At 34.8% G+C, this 16,949-nt stretch overlaps 1 protein-coding gene across 1 annotated transcript in view; it reads left to right on the forward strand.

Moving 5' to 3' along the window:
- LOC114336588 (uncharacterized) overlaps positions 1-16,949 on the forward strand; it is a 944,943-nt gene that overhangs the window by 910,314 nt on the left and 17,680 nt on the right. The gene's annotated exons all lie outside the window — the stretch shown is intronic.

Consider the following 16,949-nt stretch of genomic DNA (forward strand, 5'->3'; position numbering starts at 1 on the left):
AAGTTAGCTTAAATCGGCCTATTTTAACCTCAGGAACCTGAGGTTAAGCTATGGCCCATTCTTTACCAAACACCCTGTATATTAAACAAAAATGTTGTTGCTTAGTAAAAAATTCTACTAATAATTTTTTTAATCTGACTTATTTATATTGACAATTCATATATATATTATACGTTTTAAAGTATTTTTTACTAAACAACAACATTTTTGTTTAATTTAGCAGTACGTATTTTGTATTTTGACAACGATACCCGATTTGGGCGTCGAAACGTTAATAAAATTATTTTTTTTAATTTATTTGTGGCTTATTTCCCATCTAAATAGTTAATTATAAAAATGCCACAAGCACATAGCTTCAGAACAACATTATTTTTTATGTTGTTTTTTGTGTTAATATATTATTGTTTATATCCCAACAACGTTTAATTATTTATTAATACCTAAATCACTTAAATATTTTTCCACAACAGTAGGTATATAAAATCAAAGTCAATAGCCGTTAGCATCTATGCATGTATAACCACTAAAAAAGCCAGCTGGTTTCAACACTCTGGTGTCCAAATCTGTTAGTATTTGTAATTGTACTGTTTTTCCAAACCCTAACTGATTTCAACACCCTAGTGTCAACACACGCTAGCGTCTGTAAACGTACTGTTTTTCCAAACCCTAACTGGTTTCAATACCGTGGTGTCATCACGCGCTAGCATCTGTAAATGTACCGTTTCTCCAAACCCTAACTGATTTCAACACCCTGGTGTCTATACACGCAAGCATCTGTAAATATGCCGTTCGGTCAACAGCAGTCTCGTACGTGAAATTATCACTTTTCGCAGTAGTTAGGAAAATAACTATATGCTCATTTGTGTAGGCATAGCATCTATACAATAATTATAATACAACTATGACTGCAAAGCTGATTGATACTACTATCTATTTAACATAATATCTATTTTTAACTAGGATTTCCCAATTCAACAAGCAAGACATGCTAATCAAGTTCATCAAAATAGCCAATTGAGCTTATCACCTTTCTTAAACATATTTCGGTGAGTGCGAGGGTCATTAACGAATATAAACATTAAACAAATCAAGAATTGTTGATGAATTTAACCAAAAATTTTTTCTTACTCCTTATTTTTTTGGAAGTAACTTAACTTGTACGGTTTTTCACCGGTTATTACTTTAAAAAGGAAAAACGTGTTATAACCGGGCCAAAAAAACAACCGCTAAAACCGGTTATTGCGAACTAAAAAAACCGGTCTTAGGTTATATCCGGTAGGTTTTTCCCATCCCTGCTTTCAACTTTGAAATACATTTTGTAGATTTAGCGCCAACTTACAATTTTAGCAAAAAGTGCCTCTCACAAGGTACCTCTAACTTTGTCAAATTAAATTAAATTTAATAAGATTAAATAAAATTAAATAAAATTATACAGAATTATATAAAATAAAATAAACTTAAATAAAATAATATAAAGTAAGTAAAATTAAATAAAATATAATAAATAAAATAAATAGAATCGGATCGAATCAAATCGAATCGAAACGAATTAAGTCGAATCGACTATAATAATCGAATCTATAAGAAGTATTTATTTTTTCGGCCTTCCGCAAGTGTCACACTGTTTTTTTTTTTTTTTAATATTTTATTTTTGTTCTTACAAAATAAAATGATAAAAGATACCATAATAACATATATTTTTACGGATATTTCCTATTTTTACAGTTTTTAATGATTCAGCGTTTAAAGGGTTAATAAACGCTTATTCACTAGGAAATAAAAATACCTTTCCATTTTTCATTAGTGCCATTTTCTATATAGTTTGCTAATTAACTTTGTTTTATAAAGGATAGAGTTTTTTAATAAATTTTCTTTTTGTTTCCTTCAATCTTTCAACTTTGAAATACATTTTGTAGATTTAGCGCCAACTTACAATTTTAGCAAAAAGTGCATCTCACAAAGTTACCTATAACTTTGTCAACGTTAGATTCAGAAACTTAAACAAAGTTTCGCAGACTTTTGCCGCACTCGGAAGTGACGTAATCGGAATCAGTTAACGAAAAGTTGGCGCTAAAAGCGACCGGTCCTGGCCTACTCTGTTTTAGGGGATGAAGTGGTGCAATTTATAATCATTATCGTGTGATGTGCGTGGACTGGGCAATTTTACTTATTCACGGCGTGCCCCGACTGCCTTTATCACTGTCTTAAAGACGAAGAAAACTTCACAAAACGGCAGACGGTGATGGAAAAAAACTGAGCGCGCTAAAGAGCGATTTGTCGGACGGAATATTTTATGATTTTTTCACGCTTGATGGTCTCAAAATTTTGTTCGATATAATGTAACGTTAGTGTAACGTTATAAACATTAAATCTTTAGTATTCCATATTTAAATATTTATTTTGTTATAATAGTCGGGGACATAGAAGCGGATTTTGTGCGTGATAAGTAACATGTAAAAACTATACGGGGATATGTTGAATTAGTTGTGTACATGACTTTCCCAAGCTTGGACCTTGAATGCTGCATCAATGAAAAAACTAGAATCATTCAAGCTGTGGGTGTACAGAAGAATTCTGAAAATATCGTGGACAGAACACGTTACAAACAAAGAGGTTCTGAGAAGGATGAATAAAGAAATGGAAATCCTAAATACCATCAAAACAAGAAAATTGGAATATCGCGGACATATTACACGTGGAGAGAGATACAGCTTGCTCCAATTGATTATGCAGGGAAAGATTCAAGGAAAGAGAAGCATAGGGCGACGCAGAATATCGTGGCTGCGCAACCTGAGAGAGTGGTACGGATGTACATCAAATGAACTTTTCAGAGCAGCCATCTCTAAAATACGAATAGCTATGATGATTGCCGACCTCCGCCGCGGAGATGGCACTTAAAGAAGAAGATGACTTTCCCCAACGGCCAGAAACCAGAGTTGGGGACGACGGTAGTTATAAGGGGTCAAAGTCGCGGTTTTTATTATTTTTTTTTGTGACGCTCATGATCGAGATAGTGCACCAAAATTTGGGAACAAGTGGGTCATGACGTAACTAAGTAAAACATCCAGGGGTGGAACGCTGCGTTGCCGACAAAGGGATGGGGGTAGGGGTGAATATAAAAAATACAAGGGGCTTTTGCGACGTTCGTAATTAAGATAGTGCACCAAAATTTGGGAATAAGTAGACCATGAGATATCTAAATAAAATCCCCAGAGCCGGACCAGAGTGGGGGACGAGGGTAGTTATAAGGGGTCAAAGTAGTGGTTTTTATTATTTTTTTTGTAACGCTCATGATCAAGGTAGTGCACCAAAATTTGGTAATAAGTTGGTCATGACGTAACTAATTAAAATCTCCAGAGGCGGAACGCTGCAGAGCCGACAAAGGGGTGGGAGCAGGGGTGAATATAAAAATTATAAGAGATTCTTTGTGACGTTCTTGATCGAGATAGTGAACCAAAAATTTGGGATTAAGTAGATCATGACGTAGCTAATCAAAATCTCCAGGGGCGGAAACCAAAGTTGGGGATGAGGGTAGTTTTAAGGGGTCAAAGTCGCAGTTTGTATTATTTTTTTTTTGTAACGCCGCACAACATTTGTCCCACACGCAGCGTTCCGCCCCTGGCGATTTTACTTAGTAATGTCATGATCTACTTAATCCCAAATTTTGGTGAACTATCACGATCACGAACGGCAAAAAACCCTTTATATTTTTATACTCGCCCCTGCCTACCACCCCTTTGTACCCCAAGCAGCGTTATGCCCCTAGAGATTTTACTTAGACACATCATGACCTACTTACTCCAACATTTTGGTGCACTACTTCCATCATGAGCGTTACAAAAAAAATAATAAAACCGCGAATTTTATCCCTTACAACTACCCTCGTCCCCCACTCTGGTTTACGCCTCTGGAGATTTTACTTATTTATGTCATAGTCTACTTATTCCCAAATTTTGGTGCACTATCTCAATTACGAACGTCGCAAAAAAACCCTTACATTTTTTATATTCACCTCTACCCCCACCCCTTTGTCGGCCACGCAGCGTACCGCCCCTAGAGATTTTACTTATTTATGTCATGACCTACTTATTCCCAAATTTTGGTGCTCTATCTCGATCATGAGCGTCACAAAAGAAAATAATGAAAAACCGCGACTTTGACCCCTTATAACTACCGTCGTCCCCAACTCTGGTTTCTGGCCGTTGGGGAAAGTCATGCACACAACTAATTCAAAATATCCCCTTATAGTTTTTTCATATTACTTATCACGCACAAAATACGCTCCCAGCTGTTAGACTATAATTTCTAATGAATTTATTTATTTCTTAACATTTTTTTTTGTTTTACTATTTTATCTTGAAAAAATAGTTGGCGCCTTCTCTTTTTTCTTTCGTTTTTTTTTAAGCTAAATCGTTTCTTTTTATCTTACATTGTTGCCAACGTATAAAAAAATACGCTGAAAACAATTTGAGCCGCTTGTATGTGCAGTATGGGCTTAAAATGGAATAAACAAAAACAACACTTTTCTCATTACTTATTTACTTTGGAATGTTTTCTTGCAAATAAATTTTCAAATTTTAATCAATCTTTTTTTTTCAGCTTTATTTATGTTTCACTTTTCTGATCGATAGCGATCAAATAGGGATCGATTAATCGATTTCCTTTCCAAACATTTCTAATTTAGTAATTCCTGAATATTGGTCCCATAAGAAGTTGCAAATAATGGTTTTTTAAACTGTTTGTATGAACATTCATTGTGCGCGATTGTCTTATAGGCCCGGATCCCGCGTACCAAAAAAAAGTTGATTATTAGCAAGCTGAAAATTTGTTAATAGCTTAACGGTGTCTAGTCGGACAAACTTTGATGTAAGGGAACGCTGGAACAGGGGAAGATTTGATTGAGGAACGTGATTTTAATTGTGGACAGTGTCATCCTGACAAGTTTATGATTTTAAAAACTAGCAGGTTGTTTTTAAGTTTATTCGATAGCAAGCTTTATATTTATTATAATATATGAAAAAATGTTTGTCCGACAAATAATATGTTGTGCATTTTAATAAGTCCGACACGTAGAACATGTCAAATGGCAGAAATTAGGTTGGTGTTAAATAGTAGTCTGATTTTTGCATAAGAGTTTAATGAAAGGGTAACAAATCAATTGGAACTTCTGTCCGACAAAATAAATGGGACGTTTTCGTAGTCTGACGTTCGAAACCTGTAACCTGTTCCACAGTTAAAACTTCCCCTGTTCCAGTGTTCCCGTAAATCAAAGTTTGGCCGAATGGAGACCGTTAACCTATTAACAAAAAGCTTGCTATTAATAACCTTTTTTGGTACGCGTGATCCAAGTCTATATATTTAAATAGTTAGTGGAGGAACCGATATAAGGTCGAACTTCACGAAGCAACGAAGCATTAAACCTAGGAATTTTGTGCAGTAAGATGAATCGTCATGGAACTTTTTGCATTCGATGATAGAGAGTGTCAGGCAACTTTTTGAACTAAATTCATCTAGGGCAAAAATTTTTGTGCATAAGAAAATGCATTTTAAAAGTGCATCTCGAAGAGGTGAAAATAAAAAATCTAGAACTCGGGCAATATTGATGGAAATGAGTTGAATTTTTATAATCGGGGGTTTTGGGGATCGCTGAGCACGAATTTTATATCGGCGATGGTCTCCAAGGTACCTGGTGCCCACGGTGGAACTCGTCGCCAAGAGTTTTACGTTATAATCATTAAAAATCAGTCAATATCCATTACTCGGGTTCACTGTTTTTGGGGTCGCCGGCCACGAATTTAGTGTTGGCGATGGTCTACAAGATACCTGGTGCCCAAGGTGGAACTCGTCGCCTGGAGTTTTATGTTATAATCATTCAAAATCAGTCAATAGCCATTACTTTGAGGGTTTTGGGGGTCGCTGAACAAGAGTATCATGTGGTCGATGGTCTCCAAGATACCTGGTGCCCAGGGTGGAGCTCGTCGTCTGGAGTATTATGTTATAATTATTCCAAATCTTTAAAACCATTACGCGGGGGGTTTTGGGGGTCGCTGAGCACGAATTTCATGACGGCGATGATCTTCTGTGTACCTGGTGCACAGTGTGGAACTCGTCGCCTGGAGTTTTATGTTATAATCATTCAAAATCAGTCAATAACCATTACTCTGAGGATTTTGAGGGTCGCTGAACAATAATTTCATGTGTTCGGTGGTCTTCAAGGTACCTGGTGCCCAAAGTGGAACTCGTCGTCTGGAGTTTTATGTTATAATTATTACAAATCATTTAATACCATTACTCGGGGAGTTTTGGGGTCGCTGAACATGAATTTCATGACGGTGATGGTCTCCAAGGTACCTGGTGCCCAGGGTGGAACTCATCGCCTGGAGTTTTATGGTATAATCATGCAGAATCAGTCAATAACCATTACTATGAGGGTTTTAGGGGTCGCTGGGCACCAATTTCATGTTGGCGATGGTCTTCAAGGTAGGTATACAATAATCTAAAAAATACGTGTTAAAGTAAATGTTAGTGCACGTATTCATAATCAATTTATTTGTATAATATAATGAAAAAATTAATAAAAAAGTAAAATAAAATAAAAAAATATATTTACTTACTTGAAGTTAACTCTTCCGCAATTTCGAAAACCAAAATTATAAAACAGCGCAGCTATAGACTGTAGATAATGAAAATTCCTTTAATACCAACCCTAAACGGCTTGATATTATAATATTATTTATTCTATTATTTATCCTGTAATTAAGAAAACTAATAAGTATAAAATATATGACTTTTTCAAAACATTAACATTAAAAACTTACTTTGCTTTAAATACGGTATCACATTTTAGATGTTTTTTTATAATTAATTAAAAATTTTTAAAATATCAGAACTACATAAAAGTGTAGCTTGGAGGTATTCACATATATGCTATGCTTTGTTTTTAAACCAGGAGCAGTAAAATAAAAAGACAGATTCACACCCAAGAAAGTCAATAGAAAAATCATCATATACATCTTCTTTTTTGGTTGATCATTTTGGCCTTCGACAGTAATCCATCAACATTATATTATACTAATACGTCGCTAAAGAATTCTAAAAACCACTGTTTTTTTATATAAAAGCAGACTAGAAATCTAAAAATTAAAATAATACCGCAGAAAACACAAAAAATCGCTGATATAACTTAATTACCCTTGAAATGCCAATTGTGTCAAAATTTCATAAATGTCATTAGTGTCAAAATTTAACGACTACTGCTTCAAAAGCGACAAAATTTTAAAATAATTTTTAAATAGGTAATTTTCTAGGATATAATACAAAAGTGTTTTAAGAAAAATTATTAATGAAAAATATATTAAGCGATCCCCAAAACACCGAAGTAATCGATATTGACTGATTTTGAATGAATATAACATAAAACTGAAGGCGACGAGTTCCACCCTAGGCACCAAGTACTTTGGAGATCATCGCCGATATGAAATTCGTACTCAGACACCCCAAAAACCCCCGAGTAATGGTTATTGACTGGTTTTGAATGGTTACAACATAAAACTCCAGGCAAGAGTTTCGCCCTGGGCACCAGGTAACTTAGAAACCATCGCCGACATGAAATTCGTACTAAGCGACCCTCAAAACCCCCAGATTACTGGTTTTTCACTGATTTTGAACAATTATGACATAAAACTCCAGGCGACGAGTTGTAACCTGTGAACCAAGTACCTTGGAGACCACCGCTAACATTAAATTGTGTTTAGCGACTCCAAAAACCCCCGAGTAATGGTTATTGACTAATTTTGAATGGTTATAACATAAAACGCTAGGCAACGAGTTCCAACCCTTGGCGCCAGGTACCTTGGGCATTATCGCCAACATAAAATTCGTACTCAGGGACCCTCAAAACCACCGGGGTAATAGTTTTTGACTAATTTTGAATAATTATAACTAAAAACTCCTGGCAACGACTTCCACACTGAGCACCAGGTACCTTGAAGACCATCGCCGACATGAAATTCGTACTCAGCGACCCCCAAAACCCCCAGGGTAATAGTTTTTGGCTGATTTTGGATAATTATAACTAAAAACTCTAGGCGACGAATTCCACTCTGGGCACCAGGTATCTTCGATGCCATCGCCAACACTAAATTCGTAGCCGGCGAACCCAAAAAGCCCCGACTAATGGATATTGACTGATTTTTAATGATTATAACATAAAACTCTAGGCGATGAGTTCCACCGTTGGCACCAGGTACCTTGAAGACCATCGCCGATATGAAATTCGTACTCAGCGATCCCCAAAATCCCCGAGTATAAAAATTCAACTCATTTTCGTCAATATTTCCCAAGTTCTAAATTTTTCATTTTCACCTCTTCGAGATGCACTTTTAAAATGCATTTTCTTATGCACAAAAATTTTTGCCCTAGACGAATTTAGTTCACAAAGTTGCCTGACACTCTCTCTAATCGAATGCAAAAAAGTTCCATGACGATTCATCTTACTGCACAAAATTCCTAGGTTTTGGGCTTTTTAGTGCTTGGTTGCTTCGTCTATTATCGGATAAAAATTATTGGATTTTATTATAATTTATCATGTTAACAATTACATAAAACAAGGGGTACCCGATCTAATTTTGTTTTAACTATAATTAATTAATAATTAAAAAATAATAATAATAATAATAATAATAATAATAACCTGTGGGAGTTTTTTGTCAGTTCTTCTATCAGGCGCGGCCCCCTGCGAATGGGGGATGCTTTCTGGGTATTCGTAGCGCCAGTACCCAGAGAGTAGCAGGGATACTTGCCGTGGAACAAAAACTGACACCTTGCAGTAGGTATAAAATGCACACCCATGAGAATGGAGAATCGCTGCCTGGGGATCGCCAGGGCACGTCTGGAGCCGGCGCTGGACGTGACAGCATGCGGGACGTCGGTGGCAGGGTGTTGAGGAGGCGGGCCCCTGTCATACAATCAGCTACAGCCCAACCACAACCACAAGCGAGCCAAACAACAGCAAGAGCTCCACCCGCTGAAGGTGCTGCGCTGGAACATCAGCCGGCGCTCACTCAAGCGGGACGACCGAGGCAGCGCATGAAATGGACTGTGTCCATCAACGAAAGCATTTTGCGCTTCTATTATAAGGTGACAAACCTCGGTCAAGAAACGATCGGCTACAGACAACAGCTGTATGCCGAATTTTGCAGGGAGTACCCAGATATTCAAGTATCGGAGCAAAGAGTATCAGATCAATACCGGGTGATCATAAGAAATAATCTTATCCCAGAGACTAGACGCGATGCCATCAAAAGCGAAGTCGAACGGGAGATTAACAACCAAGAGCTAGTTTTAGATCAAGTCCCTAATGAAATCCTTGAGGAGCAGATTCCTGAGATTCCCATACCAGAAACTCAACCTGACAATACACAGCAGGAAAACAACGAGTTGCGCCATAGTCTAGAAAACGAAATGGCTCGTGCCGTACAAGAGTTTAATGGAACAAATCCACTTAGCAGACCACCGCTACCACGAATAAACTCTTGTAAGAAACTAGGTGCGCTGTTACAAATTGTGAACACTGAAGTCCTAAGCAATTATGTCGTAGAAGCCCACACATTGGAATATCTGCATATGCTAATCTACTGTGCAGCAACAGCAATTGCCAATGTAATGGGCGTTAAGATCAGAACACGACGGGGTACTAATAACGGAAAGACTGGTAACAGAATTGCACCATGGGAAAAAAGACTTCTCGGAAAAATTGAATTACTGCGTAGGGATATTGGTCAAGTCACAGAATATATAAGAGGTGTAACAAGTAGAAAAGTCATTAAGAGAGCTGAAGAAATAATGCGGAGCACTTCAAGACACTCGAGATACGATCTAGAAAATAACACAGCCCAACAGTGTCTGGATACATTAAAACAAAAACTCTCCGTCTATTCAGGACGATTAAGAAGGTATAAAGTTAGTAACAACCGAAAATGTGACAATGCACTTTTTGAGAACTCTGAGAAGGCGTTCTACCGAAAACTCAATTCCACCGTAGAAAGTGTCGACAAGTCTTACCCAAGCCAAGAAGAAATTCATGAGTTTTGGGGAAATCAACTTTCCACACCAGCTGTTTTTAACAACAATGCTGGCTGGATAGAAGATACGACGCACAACTGTCACCACTACGTCACTGCTAACTACGAACCATTCACGACTGAAGAAGTCTCAAATGTCATCAAAGAGCTTCATAACTGGAAATCTCCTGGACCAGACGGAGTCCAGAACTTCTGGCTTAAAAAGTTTTGGAGTATTCATGAGTGCTTATCAACATTAATTAATCATGTTATTTCTAATCCGCAGGAATTACCATCATTTCTAACTCAGGGAACTACTTATTTAATACCCAAGGATCAAAATAACACCCAAGATCCATCCAAGTACCGCCCAATTACTTGTCTTCCAACTTTGTATAAATTGGTCACATCCTGTGTAACCCAGCGTATCTACCAACATTGTGCTCTAAACAATATCATAGAGCCTCAACAGAAAGGATGCGCTAAGGGTTCCATGGGTTGCAAAGAACAGCTTATCATCGACTCAGTCATTTCTAACCAGGCATTCACTAAAAAAAGGAACCTTTTTACTGCTTTTATTGACTATAAAAAGGCCTTTGATTCAGTACCGCATGAATGGCTAATAGATATATTGAAAATATACAAAGTCGATGATAACATAGTGACCTTTTTAAGGCATATAATGAGAGATTGGAAGACTAAAATTCACCTCCAAATACCTGGTGAAAACAATATCGAAACCGAAAATATCGCAATCAACCGGGGCCTATTTCAAGGAGACTCGTTGAGTCCATTGTGGTTCTGTTTAGCTTTGAACCCCCTTTCCCAGCTATTAAACTCCACTGACTCAGGTTTTAGCATTAAAAGCAATAATACTGTGGTAGCGAAGCTCAATCATCTGTTGTATATGGATGATTTGAAATTAATGGCTTCCACTCGAGAACACCTAGAAGAGATGCTAAAAACTGTAGAAACATTCTCTAATGATATTAGTATGCAGTTCGGTCTAGACAAGTGCCGTGTTTTGAATATAGTCAGAGGAAAGGTACAGCCCGGTGGATTCGATATGCAAAATGGCCAGAACATCGAGGCCATGGGCGACAACGATATGTACAAATATCTTGGAGTAAAGCAGGCGCGGAAAATTGACCATAAGCAAATGAAAACTGAGATAACTACTGAGTTTATAAGAAGGGTAAAACAGCTGCTTCGTTCACAGCTTAACAGTAAAAATTTGTTTAAGGCACTAAACACCTACGCTTGTTCCGCGCTTAGCTACTCATTTGGTATTGTTAAGTGGACAAAAACGGATATAGAAAATCTTCAGCGAAAAGTACGAACACACCTCACAAAGGCACAAAAACACCACCCTAAAAGTGCAGTAGAACGAACGACATTACCCCGGTATTTAGGAGGAAGAGGGCTTATGGATATAGGTGAGCAATTAGATAAACAAATTGCTCATTTAAGAACTTATTTTCAGATGCAGGCTGAGACATCTACTCTACACCGCGCCATTTGCGCAGTAGATGACACAACACCGATCAAACTGAGGGAACCAGAAATGCGCTTAAACCACCTTACTAAGGACGAAAAACTGCGCGCCTGGATGGGTAAACCTCTGCACGGGCGACATCCCAATGAGGTCAGCCAAGACTATGTCGACAATACAGCGTCGAACTATTGGTTGACATCAGGAAAGATGTTCCCTGAAACGGAGGGTTCATTACTGGCCATTCAGGATCAGGTTATACCAACCAGAAATTACCTGAAATATATCGTCAAAGACCCTCATGTTCAAAACGACAGATGCCGATATGGATGTCAAGCCCAAGAAACCATCCAACATATTACAGGGGGCTGCCAGGCATTTGCTGCAACTGAATACAAGGAACGGCATGACGCAGTGGGAAAAATCCTTCATCAAGAGATAGCTAACAAGCTGGGACTTCTCCAAACGGACCATCTCCCATATTATCAATACGTTCCTGAGAGTATGCTTGAGGATGGCAACTACAAGCTATACTGGGACCGCAGTGTGCTCACAGACCAAACAGTGGCACATAATAGACCAGATCTCGTACTAGTTAATAAATTAACAAGACAAACAACACTAATTGATGTGGCGATACCTAACAACAATAATCTACGTAGTAAATTTACTGAAAAGATCGCCAAGTATAGAGATCTGGAAATTCAAATACGGAGACAATGGAGAATGCAAAGTACCCAGACGATACCTATTGTTATGTCTACTACTGGAGTCATTCCGAAGACCCTCCTCGAAAGCATAAAAAAGCTGGGTCTCAATAAACATATTTATAAGACCATGCAGAAAGCTGTACTACTTGCGACGGCCAGAAGTGTAAGAAAATTTTTGGGAGATACACCTGCATTCCAAGTCATCTAGGGCTCGATAACACGGAAAGAGTCCCACCAGAGCTCAATCCTTTTGATACCGTAGGTATCTGGGATGAGTCAATTTTCCCCTCAGCGGGAGTGTGAGCCGTATGGCTAAATCTGGATAATAATATGTTCTATTTGCAGAATGATATGTAACAATACATTATAATACTTACATATTAAATTCAATAATACATTTCTGCAAAAAAGAGATGACAAACAGCTAGGCTGATACAATGAAGTGTCATCCCTTTATTACTATAAACAAAAACAAATGATATGTGACATTAAAAAAAATACAAAGAAAAAGAATTGCTATTTACTTTCTTGTAAAATACTTTTGTACTTAGTCTTAAACGTACTTATTGGTAGATATTTTAGATGTTGGGGTACTTGGTTATATATTTTAAAAATCATATATGTGAATGATCCTTGAAATTTAGTAGTTCGGTGAGCAGGTGGTGATATTTGGCCTCTGAAACGAGTATGTATGTTGTGCACATCACTGCGAAACGTAATTTTATTGTATAAATATGGTGGAGACTTATATAATACCTATTATCCTATGATACAATGTGGTCAAACGTAACTCTCTTCTACTCTTCATATTTAACCATTTAGCTTCAATCAGTTTATGGCTAATTCTTTCGAATTTTTCTGATACCGTAGATGTACCAGGGACAAGAGTTTTGAGCCCTTTGAATACGTGTTGTTTCTATATTGTCAAGGCACGGACCATATACTGTATCACAATAAATAAAGTGACTGAGAACCATTGTATCACACAATAAAATTTTTGTTTTTTGATCTAAAATGTGACGATGCGGAAAAAGCATTTTTAGATTGGTATAAGCCCGTTTAATGCACTTATTCACATGACTGCCAAATTTGAGATCTGTATTTAATTCTAAACCTAAATTTCGTGCCACATTAACAGATAATACATCAACACCATATAATAAATCAACAGATAATAAATCAAATTAAAAAAAAATCGGGCAAACATTATTTTAAATTTTGTGGATCATTCTAACAAAAAAGGTCTTTTGTAATTTTTCACTAAAGTTGATCGTTTTCAAGTTATAAACAATTTAAAACTGAAAGAAGAACAAAAGGTGACGATTTTCACGGCACAAAAATACAAGTAGTCACAATCCTTCTACTTGAGAAACAAATTGATTTTTTTCTTAATTACGGATACTCAATATAATTTTATTACTATAATTATGGTAACTATTTGATTATTAATTTTACGAAAAAATGTTATTCTATATAAAAAGCTCTACATGGTCTAAAATCTAAGACCCAATAGTAATACATAAACGATTTTATCAATTTTATACGAGGTATGTTAAAAAATATGAATTTCGCTAAAAAGTAAATTACCTTTATTTTTCACAATATTGAAATTTGTTATTATAAAAAGTTGTTCAGAATTAAAAACTATGCTAGTTCACAATATTAAAATTACAAGGACTTAATTGCATTTTCAAACATAGATTTTAATTTCGAACAACCTTTTTTAATATCAATTTTCAATATTGTGAATTTATAAAGGTATTTTACTCTCGAGCAAAATTCATATTTTTTTACATACCTCGTATAAAATTGGTAAAATTTGATATCTGATGAATGCTTCTTACGTTTTATACCATATATAGCATTTTATGAAGAATCACTGTTTTCTTAAAATTGATAATAAAAGAAGTTTTCAATAGGTTTAAATTTACGCAGACATACTTTATACGAGCTCATAAAGAATTTTTTAATATTTTTGTTATTTTGTAAGCTTGTTATTAGATGTATTTTAAGTAAGTTGCACAGAAAAAAGTTTTGATTATTTTGTCGTTTGTTTTAACTGATATTTTTCGGTATTTGTATTACATTTTTTTAACTTTCTTAATTTTCTGAAAAATAAGTTTTTTATTTCATCTAAAGTAAAATATTTTAGTGAATTTTACAGAACGTATATTAAGCTTTAAAAAATACCTAAAAAATTATAATATATTCGTTTAAACATGCGTAATATCCTCTTAAAATTGTAATAATTCTGTAAAACTACGAAGTTTTCAAAAATTAAATTTTTTGAGAAGTCAAATTATTTGAATAAATTCTTTTAGATTTTTTTACATTGTTTAGTACTAGAGTTACTAAACAAAACGTTGTTTAGTAAGGCGTTTGAAAAGTAATTTGTTCAAATTTGAGAGTTTTATAGGTAAAATTGTATTAGTTATACATGTTTAAATCATTTTTAAACAAAATTCATGTAAGTCCAACTTTTCGCCCACACTGTACTTATGCACATAACTTTTTTCTTTGTATTATAACTATAACATAGCTTAATTGTTCTTCTTTCACGTCCAATTTGTCAAATTTAATTTGATCAATTAGGTAAAAAAATATGTTAAGTTAACTGAACCGCCCGCTACGCCAAACGATGCCATACAGTGCGCCAATATTTGTGAGAGGGGTAAATTGAGCGTTATAAATAAAAAAACTATAGAAGCTGTAGATTTAATTTTAGAAAAATAAGTTTAATAAGTTAGAATTTATAAGTTTCTTTAGGTAAACTTTTTTAATTTTTTAATGGTCAAGTCAGTTTTTTTCTAAAATTTTAGTCCAGGGCGCATCTGTTTTGAGATGGACGTTGAGAAGTGACTCAAATTTTTTTGCAGAAATTGCTTGAAAACAAATCAAACTATAATATTTGAGTTATCCTCCCTCTCAAAAAGGTCCGGAACATTGTTTAAATAATCAAAATGTCAAAAATTGAAGGAAAAATTCGATTTTTTTCTTCGTTTTTGGATTATAACTTTAAAAGTATTCATTTCCGAGAAAAGTTGTACTGACATAAAAGTTGCGTATTTAAATTTCCTACAATATAGAATGGGTTAAAAATTTAAAAATTAGTCACCCTAGTTGCAAAATAGCAATAATTGCGAAAAAACCATACAAAAACAAGTATTCGCATTTTACGTTTTTCAACCATTTACTTAGGACCTTTATATTTCACCCAGAAAAACTTTATGATACAGTAAAACAATACTGTAAATTTCTGTAAGATCGGTTTAATAGATTTTGCAAAATAAATTTCGCAATCCAGCTTTCGCAAAAAAAATTCATTTTTTCAAAATGTTACAGGACTGAAAATAAAGCAGATAGCAAGTTGAATTTTTTTTTTGCTTATAGAAGTGTACTGTACCTTTCATTTGCAATTTTCAAAATTAAAATCGATTAATTACCACGGTGTCAGAAAATTATTTTTGAAATAAACAATAATTTTTGGTGCTACGTGCAGGACAGCGGTGTTCGATTCACACAAATTGATTTCTACCAAAATTTCTTCCAATCTTTATCTAATATATATTACTTTCTGACTCTATATTTTGTTGTATTTTAATATTTTAATTCCACAAAAATCAAACTAATTTTATTATTGTTTGTGAAATATTATTTAAAAAATTGCATATGTTTAAAAATAATAAACTTTTATTATTTAAGTTAAAATATATGAACAAAGAAAGTTTTGGCTAATAAAAGTGTTATTTCAAAGGATACAGCATGTGTTTTTATTTTGCAATAAACAAATTTATTTATTTATATCGAAATGTAATAAAAATTAAAATGTATCAATCATTTTCAAAGGTCATTGGAATGCCCAATCAGAGCAAACTATCCGCTGTCCTGCGCGTAGCACCAATAATTAATGTTTATTTAAAAAAATTCCTGACGCCGTGGTGTTAATCGATTTTAATTTTGCAAAATTGCGAATGAAAGGTACAGTACACTTCTATACGCAAAAAAATTTCAACTTGCTCTCTGCTTTATTTTCAGTCCTGTAACATTTTGAAAAAATGAATTTTTTTTACGAAAGCTGGATTTTAAAATTTATTTTGCAAAATCTGTTGAACCGATCTTAATGGAATTTACAGTATTGTTTTACTGTATCATAAAGTTTTTCACGGTGAAATATAAAGGTCCTAAATGTAGCATAAATGGTTGAAAAGCGTAAAATACGAATACTTGTTTTTGTATGTTTTTTTCACAATTATTGCTATTTTGCAACAAGGGTGACTATTATTTAAATTTTTAACCAATTCTTCTTTGTTGTAGGAAATTTAATTACGCAACTTTTATATCAGTACAACTTTTCTCGGAAATGAATACTTTTAAAGTTATAATCAAAAAACCAAGAAAAAAATCGAATTTTTCCTTAATTTTTTTACATTTTGATTATTTAAACAATGTTCCGGACCTTTTTGAGAGGGAGGATAACTCAAATATTATTATTTGATTTATTTTCAAGCAATTTCTGCAAAAAAATTTGAGTCACCTCTCAACGTCCAAATGTACTAATATTTTTACAGATGCGTCCTGGTCCATTTATATGTTCGCGGGTGTTTAAAAAAACAACTAGTTTCGCAGTTCATTTGTTTAATAAAAAATTAAGCACACTTTTGCAGTACAACTTTTCGATATGTTGTT

This window comes from Diabrotica virgifera, chromosome 8, assembly GCF_917563875.1.
Source record: "Diabrotica virgifera virgifera chromosome 8, PGI_DIABVI_V3a".
Taxonomy (NCBI): domain Eukaryota; kingdom Metazoa; phylum Arthropoda; class Insecta; order Coleoptera; family Chrysomelidae; genus Diabrotica; species Diabrotica virgifera.